This window comes from Pleurodeles waltl, chromosome 6 (assembly GCF_031143425.1).
Source record: "Pleurodeles waltl isolate 20211129_DDA chromosome 6, aPleWal1.hap1.20221129, whole genome shotgun sequence".
Lineage (NCBI taxonomy): Eukaryota > Metazoa > Chordata > Amphibia > Caudata > Salamandridae > Pleurodeles > Pleurodeles waltl.
The window spans coordinates 751,743,344-751,756,552 of NC_090445.1; the positions used below are offsets into that span (position 1 = coordinate 751,743,344).

The window sequence follows — 13,209 nt, forward strand, 5'->3', positions numbered from 1 at the left end:
AGTTCCAAAGGCCAGGTTTTCAGAAGAGTCTTGCAGAGAGTTCCAAGGAGAGAGTTTCTCGACGAATCTAGGGTTCCACCCTCAGGGAAGCCCTTAAGTAACCCACAAAGGGGGTAGAACACAGTCTGCAGTGACCCACCCATCGGAAGGGATCAGGGACATCACCCAGTTGGCCTAGCCAGTCAGATGCTCCCAGGGGCCTCTGCACAGCTTATTCCCAAGATGGCAGAGTTAAGCAGCCACCTGGCAGAGCTCTGTGCACCTGCCTAGGGGAGGAGCTGGACATGGGGGTAGTCACTCCCATCTTTTTTATGTGATTTTGCACCAGAGCGGGAAGTGGGGGTTCCTGCACTGGTACAAACTAGTTTATGCAAAGAGGGCACCAAATCTGCCCTTCAAAGCAGTCTGGTGGCGCTTAGATGTCACCCAACACCAGCCCAGAGACACCCATTTCGAAGAGAGAGGTGATCACACACACCTCTTCCCTACAGGAAATCCTTTGTTCTGCCTTTCCCTGCTCGAGTTAGGCTCTTCAGCAGGAGGGCAGAACAGGGTCTAGGGTTGGCAGCAGCGTGGGCTGGCATTCAGACCCTGCAAGGCTGTATAGGCAGATCTGGAAGATCCTCTAAGGAACCCCCAGAGTACATGGTATCATGCAATTAACACTGGAATCGGTGTAGTTGCATGATTCCAACATGTTTGATACTTAGGTTCGTGAAGCCATTATGTAGTTGGACTACTCGTGTTGACCAGTGTCCCCTACATACCTTAAAATGGCTTCCCTGCACTTACAAAGCCCAGGAAATGGAGTCTGGGGTTTGTAGGGGCACCTCTGCTCATGCAGGGGTACCCTCACACTTAGAACCATGCACCCTGCCCTTGGGCTGAAGGGCCTTCCATAGGGGTGACTTACTGCGTCCAAGTGCTGTGATCGCGATATAAGGCAAGCCTTATATCTAAAGTAAAAGGTGCATGCAGGCCTGCAGGTACAGTTTGCATGGGCTTCCATGGGTGGCATAATACATGCTGTAGGCCATGGGAGACCCCTGGTGAACCAATGCCCTGGGTAGTTTAGTACCATATAGTAGAGACTTACATTTCCAATTGTGGGATGTAAATGTTACTGTACAACCACATTTAAATGAGAGAGCACCAACTCTGGTGTCCTGAATAGCAGGATCCCAGTATACTACAGTCTAAACATATTGACACAAGGCAAAAGGTGGTGGTAGCTATGCTAGAAAGATGCTACTTTCTTCCAGTAGATTTATCCTGTTCCAGGGACCGGTGAATGACACAAAACTCTGCCTGCTCAATGTTTATGCCCCTAATACAACTTCTGACAAAACCTTTCAAGATGCAGGAGTTGTTAATTGATAGTCTGGCCACCCGGGTGTTGTGGGTTTGTGATTTCAACTGTGTGCTGGATGGAGGCCTGGATACGCAGCCCCCTGTGGGTTGAACCTCTGTTGCCGCTTTTGACACCTGACTACTCGCTCCCTTTTTTCTGTACCCCTGCGCTTGGCTTCTGTGCCACTTCGTTTTTTCATTCTGTGCCCCTGTGTTTTGCTTTCTGTACCCCTGTGCTCTGTTGTCCCTCTCCCACCGTCTTTTCCCGCTGTTTTTTCCCCAGGTTTTCCCCCGCGTTTTTCCCTTGCTGCTGAGCCTCTGCTGCCCCGCCCCCTTCACTCCCATTGGCTGCCCCGCTCCCACCTCCCAGCTGCTCCTCCCTCCCTCTGCCCTCATATGGAGGCCGCGAAGCGGTGGTAGAGAGGCGACCTTTGACCCTGTCACCAGGCAGGTCGCTCCCCCCATCTGCCACGCAGCCCCCTGTGGGTTGAACCTCCGTTGCCGCTTTTGCCGCCTGACTACTCGCTCCCTTTTTTCTGTACCCCTGCGCTTGGCTTCTGTGCCACTTCATTTTTTCCTTCTGTGCCCCTGTGTTTTGCTTTCTGTACCCCTGTGCTCTGTTGTCCCTCTCCCGCTGTCTTTTCCCGCCGTTTTTTCCCTTGGTGCTGAGCCCCTGCTGCCCCGCCCCCTTCACTCCCATTGGCCGCCCCGCTCCCACCTGCTCCTCCCTCCCTCTGCCCTCATATGGAGGCCGCGAAGCGGGAGCGCCAAAGGCGCGCCTAAGGCAAGCCCGTCTGCACCCGTCTGTGCCTGGACTGCACCCAGCACCAGAACCCCTGGAACCCGCACCCCCCGCAACCGAGACTGCACTACGACGCAAGCACCCTCCACGCACTCAACACCAGATGAGGCCACCCCTGCTACCGGGCCACCTCGAAACGCATCCAGGGGCCTTTCACCTGCCGGAACTGCAGATTCGCCAGCATCCAACCCTCCACACCACCAGCCAGAGAACCCACCCACCTCCGCTGCATCCTCCTCAACACCCGCACCACTCGCAAGCACGCCATCGAACTTTGGGACCTCCTAGACTCCACTGCCCCGACGTCACCTTCCTGACGGAGACCTGGCTGAACGCCACCTCAGCGCCAGACATCGCCATAGCCATTCCACAGGGCTACAAGATCTCCTGCAGAGACCGCACCAACGGAGTGGGAGGAGAAATTGCCATCATCCACAAAGACTCCATCAAAATCTCAACGAACACCGATGACACCCTCACCACCGCCGAGCACATGCACTTCCAGATCCACACCGACCCCAACACCACCCTCAGAGGAACTCTCATCTACAGACCTCCCGGACCCCGCCCACAGTTCAGTGACACCATCGCCGACCTCATCAGCACCCACGCCCTCGCTTCCACAGACTACATCCTCCCCAGGGACCTGAACTTCCACCTCGAGAACAACAACGATGCCAACTCCACTGCCCTGATCGACAACCTTCCCAACCTTGGACTCAAACAGCTCGTAACGACACCCACTCACGCCGCTGGACACACGCTCGACCCCATCTTCTCCGCAAGCCCTGACGTCTCCTTCAACCACACCACCGAACCACACTGGACCGACCACAGATGCGTCCACTTCACCTTCAGAAAACCCACCACACACCACTGCACCCAACAGCTACCACGCCGCTGCTGGGGCAAGGTCACCAAGGACCAACTGACTACCGCCCTCGCCCTGAGACCACCCACCGACACCACCGACCCAGACACCGCCGCAACCAACCTCACACAGTGGATCAACGACTGCGCCAACACCCTCGCCCCTCTCAAGACCTTTACAGCCAACCACACCAACAAGAAAGCCGCCTGGTTCACCGAGGACCTCCGGATCTCCAAGCACACCTGTCGGAAGCTGGAGAAGAAATGGCTCTACGACCGAACACCAGACAACCACACAGCCCTCAAGAGCGCCATCCGCAGACATCACCAACTCATCAGGACCACCAAGAAAACCGCCTTCAAGGACCGCCTAGACAATTACGAACACAACACCAAAGAGCTCTTCAGCATCGTGAAAGAACTCTCCAACCCCAGCTCCATCACCAACGACATCCCGCCATCTCAAGACCTGAGCGACTCCATGGCCACCTTCTTCCACCGCAACATCAACGACATCCATGACAGCTTCAACCCCGACCCCCCGCACCAACCACCGAGTCCACCACCCCTGCGACTACCACTCGCACCAGTCGCCTGACCGTCTGGTCCAGCGTCAGCGACAAAGACACCATCAAAACCATCAACTCCATCCACTCCGGATCTCCATCGGACCCCTACCCTCACCACGTCTTCAACAAAGCCAGCGCAGCCATCGCGCCCCACCTCCGGAAAACAATCAACTGTTCCTTCGAGACAGCAACCTTCCCAAAAAGCTGGAAGCACGCCGAGATCAACACCCTTCTGAAGAAGCCTAAGGCAGACCCCAAGGACCTCAAGAACTTCCGGCCCATCTCCCTGCTCCCTTTCCCGGCAAAAGTGACCGAGAAGATTGTCAACAAACAGCTGACCCGCTACCTCGAAGTCAAAAACATCCTGGACCCTTCCCAATCCGGTTTTCGCAGTAAAACAGCACCAAGACCGCCCTCATCGCCGCCACTGACGACATCCGGACCCTGATGGACAAAGGAGAAAAAGCCGCCCTCATCCTCCTGGACCTATCAGCAGCCTTTGACACGGTCTGCCACTGCACCCTATCAGCACGCCTCCATGACGCCGGTATCCAAGAGAAGGCCCTGGCCTGGACCACATCCTTCCTCTCCGGCAGAACCCAGAGCGTCCTTCCGCTCTAAAACCACCGAGATCATCTGCGGCGTCCCACAGGGATCCTCCCTCAGCCTGACACTGTTCAATATCTACATGGCCCCCCTCGCCCACGTCGCACGACAACACAACCTCAACATCATCTCCTACGCCGACGACACCCAGCTGATCGTATCCCTCACCGAAGATCCCCACACCGCCAAAGCTAGCCTCCACCGAGGAATGAAGGCCGTATCGGACTGGATGAAGGACAGCAGACTGAAGCTGAACTCAGACAAGACGGAGGTCCTCATTCTCAGACCCACCCCATCAGCCTGGGACGACTCTCGGTGGCCCACGTCACTAGGCACAGCCCCGGAACCCACGGACCACGCACGCAACCTGGGGGTCATCCTCCACTCCACTCTCTCCATGACCAGGCAAGTCAACGCCGTCTCCGTGTCCTGCTTCAACACCCTCCGTATGCTCCGCAGGATCTTCAAATGGATCCCCCTCGACACGAGAAAAACTGTTACCCAGGCCCTCATCACCAACAGACTCGACTACGGGAACGCCCTCTACTCAGGGATTACAAACAAGCTCCTGAGACTACTCCAACGCATCCAGAACGCCTCGGCCCGACTCATCCTCGATGTCCCCCGCTGCAGCCACATCACACTCCACCTGAGAGGCCTGCACTGGCTCCAGTCAACAAAAGGATCACCTTCAAGCTCCTGATCCACGCACACAAAGCACTGCACAAAACCGGACCCACCTACCTCAACAACCGACTCAGCTTCCACACCCCCACCCGAAGCCTCCGCTCAGCCAACTTCGCCCTCGCCACAGTGCCCGCATCCGAAAAACCACCGCCGGCGGCAGATCCTTCTCCTACCTCGCCGCCAAGACCTGGAACACTCTCCCCACCATCCTACGACATACCCAGGACCTGCTAGCCTTCAGAAGACTCCTCAAGACCTGGCTCTTCGACCAGTAGCACCCCCCTCCCCAGCACCTTGAGACCCTCGCGGGTATGTAGTGCGCTTTACAAATGCAGTGATTGATTGATTGATTGATTGATTGGATAGACCGCCCCCGAAATACTTGTCAAAACAAGCCATGGTGAGTCACTAGGACAGGTGATGCGGAAAGAGGGCTGAATGGACATCTGTAGGGAAATGCAACCGACTGCACGTAATACTTGTGTCACTCCCTGACACATGGCGCTTACAGACGCTGTGCAGCTATGGTTTCTCCAATGCTATCAGCTAAATATATGGGTAGATATCTATTGGATCACTCAATATTGCTCCTTGAGTTAGAAGGGAGGGGTTAACACATGCCCCCTTCCCACTGGAGACAGGCCCCAATGCTTTACAGGATCAGGCGTGTAGGGAGTCGCTGGGGGAAAGGCTGACAGAATATTTTACTGCAAACTGGGGTTTCAAGACAAGTTGGGACAAGGAGTGGGGAGGGATGAAAGCAGGAATGGGGGTGGAATGCATCCACAAACTCTACAGTGTTCGGCAGCAGCTATCTAAACAAGTGGGGGGGAGTTGGAAGGGGAATTAGCCAAACTGCAGACATGTGAGGCACTGGCCTCGCAGCGGGGGAGGAGAATACTAATATTAAGCGTGGGGTGGGTTAAACGTGGAAGAGGCTGGGCCATCGGACAAGTAAAGAATATCGTCCGAGGTTGCACACGGGGGGGGAGACAGGCCTAGAAGGCTATTGATATGGCTGTTAAAGCGAGAGGGACACAGACTTTCCAGACCAGACATTGGCATTAAGGCAGGTGGAGTTTAATGGGGTACTACAGGCTGACCTGGAAGGGCTGTATCAGGAGGAACAACACACGGGGATGGATGTGGTGACTGATTACCTGGCCCAAGTGGATCTTACGGTGGTCTCTCAGGAGCAATGCAAGTTGATGTTGGAGGAACTGTGAGAGGAATTGGGGAAGATGATGGGAGGGAACAAATAGCTAAAGGAGGTAGTAGTGGCATAGCAATCGCACCTCCTATCCTGTAGGCATAAACAGTGATGGGCAATGTTGAAATACAGCATGAGGAAATATCAGTAAGGTGTGTTTCAGTATTAAAGCCCTACTACCAAAGGCATAGCAATCCGTGGCGCCAGTTGGATCCATTGAATCTGCATAAACACAAGGGATACCCAACACACTGTGAACACTCGGTCTAAATGAGTCTCCATATTCAGAAAGTAAGTATATGTAGACACCAGATGTGGTCTGAAACCTTCATTTATATGTAGCGCAATCGGTTTTTCCAAGTTTACAGATTCTTTCCACAATAGCCAACACATGTTTCATCACATCTGTGACTTTTTCCAAGGGTGTGAAAGTGTATGTAAAAAAACTATATAATGTAAACTTTACAAGATGACAGGGATCAACCTCAAAACATTATGTGTGCATAACCTAAATGCAAAGAAACAAATCCAAAGGATCTCAAAGCACACGATGACAAGAGTAGAAAGTGGAGCTCTAAGATTCAATTCTTAAAAGAACCTCAACACCATTGTGCAGACAAAGTGAAAGCAAGACAACTGGTGTATGGCCACAAGTCTATTAAAGGAACCACTCAAGAAGTGCAAGACCCCATGTGAACAAGATGAGCAAAAGGAAAGTAAGTGGGCAAACTGACTTATCCATAAGAAAAAAAAACGATCCAATCAATACTGGAGTAATCCAGATGGACAATAATGTCAGCCTGTAACCATGAAATGCAAAGTAAACATTAATAGAGGGAAATATATTAGAAACTAAAAAGTAAAATTCCAGTCCATAAATCCGTAGGCAACCTACCAAAAATTGTCATATATGCCAAGACAGAAAGGCTAAGATGCTCCTTAGGATCTGTGTCCAAAAAACAAAGTCAGAAACCTAATGGAGGCCTGTAATTACATAAAATAAAATGTATTAAAGTGTACTGGTCACAAGCGGTCAGAGTCAAGAATAAGAGGCATTGTAGAACATAGTAACCTCTACAAATACCCTCATCTACTGGTAGTCAAGTAAGGATTTAGAAAAGAATCAGGATTATTTTAAGTCAAAATCTAAATAAGTAAAAAAGAGGAATCAAAAGTCAGTTAAAATGTGTTGATAAGCGTTATAAAATACAGTCTCAAAGTCCCATAAGGTGCATATCAGAGGCATGGCCAATGTCGTTTTTTAAAATTAGAAATAGTCACATGTGGAAGCCCTACTCCTTCAACTCTTGGATAAAATCTTTGTGACATAGGTGACAAATAGCCTTGTGTGAAAAAGATGAGCGATCTAAAGTGTAACAAGCCACAGTCATAAATATTATTGACACACAAGTGCAACAGTCGTTCCAAAATAACATTTGTAAATCAAAAACAACCAAGTCTCCAACGCTGTGAGGCAACAGTACAAAGTTTTCTTTAAAAAAAGAACACTCTATAAATATATCATTTAAATATATCTAGTAGGGAAAAACATGTATAGTCAGCTTAACAGCTCAACAAAATGAAAATGTCACTTACGTACATCTGTTCGTGGCATCAGTCGCAGTAGATTTGCATGTTTTGCAATAGCTCGCCATCTGGTGTTGGGCCGGAGTGTTACAAGTTGTTTTTCTTCAAAGAAGTCTTTCGAGTCACGGGACCGAGTGACTCCTCCTTTTGTCTCCATTGCGCATGGGCGTCGACTCCATCTTCGATTGTTTTTCCCCGCAGAGGGTGAGGTAGGAGTTGAACTGTAGTAATAGTGCCCATGCAATGGAGTGACTAAGTATGCACCTATTTAAGGTTGAGATGATACATATATAAATAATTGAAGGTAACTTCCAAACTGCTACAGGCTCCCGGGGAGGCGGGTGGGCACATGCGAATCTACTGCGACTGATGCCACGAACAGATGTACACTGGGTAAGTGACATTTTCAGTTCGATGGCATCTGTCGCTGTAGATACGCATGTTTTGCATAGACTAGTAAGCAGTTATCTCCCCAAAAGCGGTGGATCAGCCTGTAGGAGTGGAAGTAGTCTGAAATAATGTTCTTAATACGGCTTGACCTACTGTGGCTTGTTGTGCGGATAACACGTCTACACAGTAGTGCTTGGTGAATGTGTGAGGCGTAGACCATGTGGCTGCCTTACATATTTCTTGCATTGGGATGTTTCCTAGAAAGGCCATGGTAGCACCTTTCTTTCTGGTTGAGTGTGCCCTTGGTGTAATGGGCAGCTGTCGTTTAGCTTTAAGGTAGCAGATTTGGATGCATTTAACTATCCATCTGGCTATACCTTGTTTTGATATTGGGTTTCCTGCATGAGGTTTTTGAAATGCAATAAATAGTTGTTTAGTCTTTCTGATGTTTTTTGTTCTGTCAATGTAATACATCAATGCTCTTTTGACATCTAATGTATGTAGTGCCCTTTCAGCTACGGTATCTGGCTGTGGAAAGAACACTGGAAGTTCCACTGTTTGATTTAGATGGAACGGTGAAATAACCTTTGGCAAAAATTTAGGATTGGTCCTTAGGACGACCTTATTCTTGTGTAGTTGTATAAAAGGTTCCTGTATTGTAAACGCCTGAATCTCGCTTACTCTTCTTAGGGAAGTAATGGCGATGAGAAATGCCACCTTCCAGGTTAGGAACTGTATGTCGCAGGAGTGCATGGGTTCAAAAGGTGGACCCATAAGTCTAGTTAGGACAACATTTAGGTTCCATGAAGGAACAGGTGGTGTTCTTGGTGGTATAATTCTCCTAAGGCCCTCCATGAATGCTTTAATGACTGGTATCTTATATAGGGAAGTTGAATAGGTAGTCTGCAGGTATGCAGATATTGCTGCAAGGTGTATTTTAATGGAAGAGAAAGCCAGGTTAGATTTTTGTAAGTGAAGCAAGTAACCCACTACATGTTCTGGAGTTGTGTGTAATGGTTGTATTTGATTAATATGGCAGTAGCAAACAAACCTCTTCCATTTACTTGCATAGCAGTGCCTGGTGGATGGCCTTCTGGCTTGTTTTATGACTTCCATACATTCTTGGGTAAGTTGTAAGTGCCCGAATTCTAGGATTTCAGGAGCCAGATTGCTAGATTCAGCGATGCTGGATCTGGGTGTCTGATCTTTTGGTTGTGCTGTGTCAACAGATCTGGCCTGTTGGGCAATTTGATGCAGGGTACTACTGATAGGTCTAGCAGCGTTGTGTACCAGGGTTGCCTTGCCCAAGTTGGTGCTATCAATATGAGTTTGAGTTTGCTTTGACTGAGTTTGTTTACCAGGTAAGGAAGGAGAGGGAGAGGAGGAAAAGCGTAAGCAAATATCCCTGACCAGTTCATCCATAGGGCATTGCCTTGGGATTGTTCGTGTGGGTATCTGGATGCGAAGTTTTGGCATTTTGCGTTCTCCCTTGTCGCAAACAAGTCTATCTGAGGTGTTCCCCAGAGTTTGAAATAAGTGTTCAGAATTTGGGGGTGAATTTCCCATTCGTGGACCTGTTGGTGATCTTGAGAGAGATTGTCTGCGAGTTGATTTTGGATCCCTGGTATAAATTGTGCTATTAGGCGAATTTGGTTGTGAATTGCCCAACGCCAAATCTTTTGTGCTAGCAGGCTTAACTGCGTGGAGTGCGTCCCCCCCTGCTTGTTTAGATAATACATTGTTGTCATGTTGTCTGTTTTGACGAGAATGTATTTGTGAACTATTATTGGTTGGAAAGCTTTTAGTGCTTGAAAAACTGCTAGAAGTTCTAGGTGATTTATATGCAGTTTTGTTTGATGTACGTTCCATTGTCCTTGTATGCTGTGTTGATCGAGGTGTGCTCCCCACCCTGTCATGGAAGCATCTGTTGTTATTACGTATTGTGGCATTGGGTCTTGGAAAGGCCGCCCTTTGTTTAAATTTATGTTGTTCCACCATAGAAGCGAGAGGTAAGTTTGGCGGTCTATTAACACCAGATCTAGAAGGTGACCCTGTGCTTGTGACCATTGTGATGCTAGGCACTGTTGTAAGGGCCTCATGTGCAGTCTTGCGTTTGGGACAATGGCTATGCATGAAGACATCATGCCTAGGAGTTGTAGTACCATCTTTGCGTGTATCCTTTGTGTTGGATACATGCGTTGTATGATGGTGTTGAAATTTCGAATTCTTTGTGGACTTAGAGTGGCTACTCCTTTTGATGAGTCTATTATGGCTCCCAGGTATTGTTGTACCTTGCGCGGCAGAATTTTGGATTTTGTGAAATTGACGGTGAACCCTAGTTTGAAGAGGGTTTGTATGATATGATTTGTGTGATTTGAGCACTGTATTAACGAATGGGCCTTGATTAGCCAGTCGTCTAGATATGGGAACACATGTATTTGCTGCCTTCTTATGTGTGCAGCGACTACCGCTAGGCATTTGGTAAAGACTCTTGGTGCGGTTGTTAATCCGAAAGGCAGTACCTTGAATTGGTAATGTATTCCTTTGAATACAAACCTTAGGTATTTCCTGTGCGATGGGTGTATTGGTATATGGAAATAAGCATCCTTGAGGTCTAAAGTTGCCATGTAGTCGTGTAGTTTTAGCAATGGCAATACTTCTTGTAGTGTGACCATGTGAAAGTGGTCTGATTTGATGAAAGTGTTCACTACTCTGAGGTCTAGGATTGGTCTCAGCGTTTTGTCCTTCTTTGGTATCAAAGTACAGTGAGTAAACTCCTGTGTTTATTTGTGTGTTTGGCACTAATTCGATTGCATTCTTTTGCAATAGTGCCTGCACTTCTATCTCCAGGAGATTGGAATGGTGTGTTGTCAAATTTTGTGCTTTTGGTGGTATGTTTGGAGGGAATTGTAGAAATTCTATGCAATAACCATGTTGGATAATTGCTAGAACCCAAGTGTCTGTAGTGATTTCCTCCCATGCTTTGTAATAATGACTTATTCTTCCCCCCACTGGTGTTGTGTGGAGGGGGTGAGTGACATGTGAGTCACTGTTTAGTAGTAGGGGTTTTGGGGCTCTGAAATCTTCCTCTATTTCTAGGGAATTGCCCTCCTCTATATTGTCCCCGAAAACCTCCTCTATACTGTCCCTGGTAACTGGACGGTGTTGCTTGTGAGGTGCTGGCTTGTGTGCTCTGACCCCGAAACCCCCCTCGAAAGGGCGTTTTACAGAATGTGCTGTAATTCCCTCTGCTCTGCGGGGAGTAGAGTGCGCCCATGGCTTTGGCAGTGTCCGTATCTTTTTTGAGTTTCTCAATCGCTGTGTCCACTTCTGGACCGAACAGTTCTTTTTCATTAAAAGGCATATTGAGAACTGCTTGTTGAATCTCTGGTTTAAATCCAGACGTTCGGAGCCATGCATGCCTTCTGATAGTTACAGATGTATTAATTGTCCGTGCAGCTGTATCTGCAGCATCCATGGAGGAGCGGATCTGGTTGTTGGAAATGGTCTGTCCCTCCTCAACCACTTGTTTTGCCCTATTTTGTAAGTCCTTGGGCAGATGTTCAATGAGATGTTGCATCTCGTCCCAGTGGGCTCTGTCATAGCGCGCAAGTAGTGCCTGGGAGTTCGCGATGCGCCACTGGTTTGCAGCTTGTGCTGCGACTCTTACCAGCTGCATCGAACTTGCGGCTTTCTTTATCTGGGGGTGGTGCATCTCCAGATGTGTGAGAGTTTGCCCTTTTCCTAGCTGCTCCTACAACGACAGAGTCTGGTGGCAGCTGTGTAGTGATGAAAACCGGGTCTGTAGGAGGCGCCTTATACTTTTTTTCCACCCTTGGTGTGATTGCCCTACTTTTGACCGGCTCCTTAAAGATTTCTTTCGCGTGCCGGAGCATACCAGGGAGCATAGGCAGGCTTTGGTATGAGCTGTGGGTGGAGGAGAGTGTGTTGAATAAAAAATCATCCTCGACCTGTTCTGAGTGGAGGCTTACGTTGTGAAATTGTGCTGCTCTAGCCACCACTTGAGAATACGCGGTGCTGTCTTCTGGTGGAGATGGCTTCGTAGGGTATGCCTCCGGACTGTTATCTGACACTGGGGCGTCGTATAGGTCCCATGCGTCTTGATCTTGGTCACCCTGGCTTATGGTGGTGTGAGCTGGGGAGTGTGATGGAGTTCGTGCTGGTGAGACGTTAATCACGGGCGGAGGAGAGGGTGGTGGGGTAACTCTTTTCACCACTTTTGGTTGTGGTGTCTGTTCAGTCTGGAACTTCAACCTTCTCTTTCTCCTAATGGGGGGAAGGGTGCTTATTTTTCCTGTCCCCTGCTGTATGAAGATACACTTTTGCGTATGGTCCACATCAGTTGCTTGTAGCTCTTACTCAAACCTATGCTTTTGCATTTGGGAGGTTAGCGAGTGCTCTTCTGTATAAGAGCCTGAAGCTGGGTCGCATTGATGTTTGTTTCGGCATCGAAACCCTGTCTGCGTGTTTTTTCGGCTCCGAGGTGACTTTTTTCTTTTTCGGGGCCGAAACCTCTCGGCGTCGATCTTCTTCGGTGCCGCTGTCTCGGCGTCGAGCCGTGTCCACACCGGCATCTCGGTGTCGAGGCTTGTCTCCAGCACTTTCTCGGTCCCGAGAAGGCTGCGTGCCGGTGTCTCGACCAGAGTCGGACGACCTCGGCACTGTTTGGGCCTTTTTCGGTGCCGACGGTCGGTCACCGAATTTATGGGTATAGCCATGGCCGGATGGCAGTGGCGTCCCCTGGGCCTTGGAAATCTTTCTCTGTGTGGTTTTCGACGTCTTACTCACGCTTTGTGTATCGTCGAATCCTTCGGAGTCCGATTCTTGGATCGAGAAGGTACCTTCCTCTTCCTGCTCCTCGAACTCTCGGTGGGCTGTCGGCGCGGACGCCATCTGAAGTCTTCTGGCTCGACGGTCTCGGAGTGTCTTTTGGGACCGGAACGCACGACAGGCCTCACAGGTGTCTTCACTGTGCTCAGGTGACAGGCACAGGTTACAGACCAAGTGTTGGTCTGTATAGGGGTATTTATTGTGGCATTTGGGGCAGAAACGGAACGGGGTCCGTTCCATCGGCGTTCTTCAGCACGCGGTCGGGCCGACCAGGCCCCGACGGGGGA

At 49.6% G+C, this 13,209-nt stretch overlaps 1 protein-coding gene across 2 annotated transcripts in view; it reads right to left on the bottom strand.

Moving 5' to 3' along the window:
- TDRD1 (tudor domain containing 1) overlaps positions 1-13,209 on the bottom strand; it is a 1,656,135-nt gene that overhangs the window by 1,570,633 nt on the left and 72,293 nt on the right. The gene's annotated exons all lie outside the window — the stretch shown is intronic.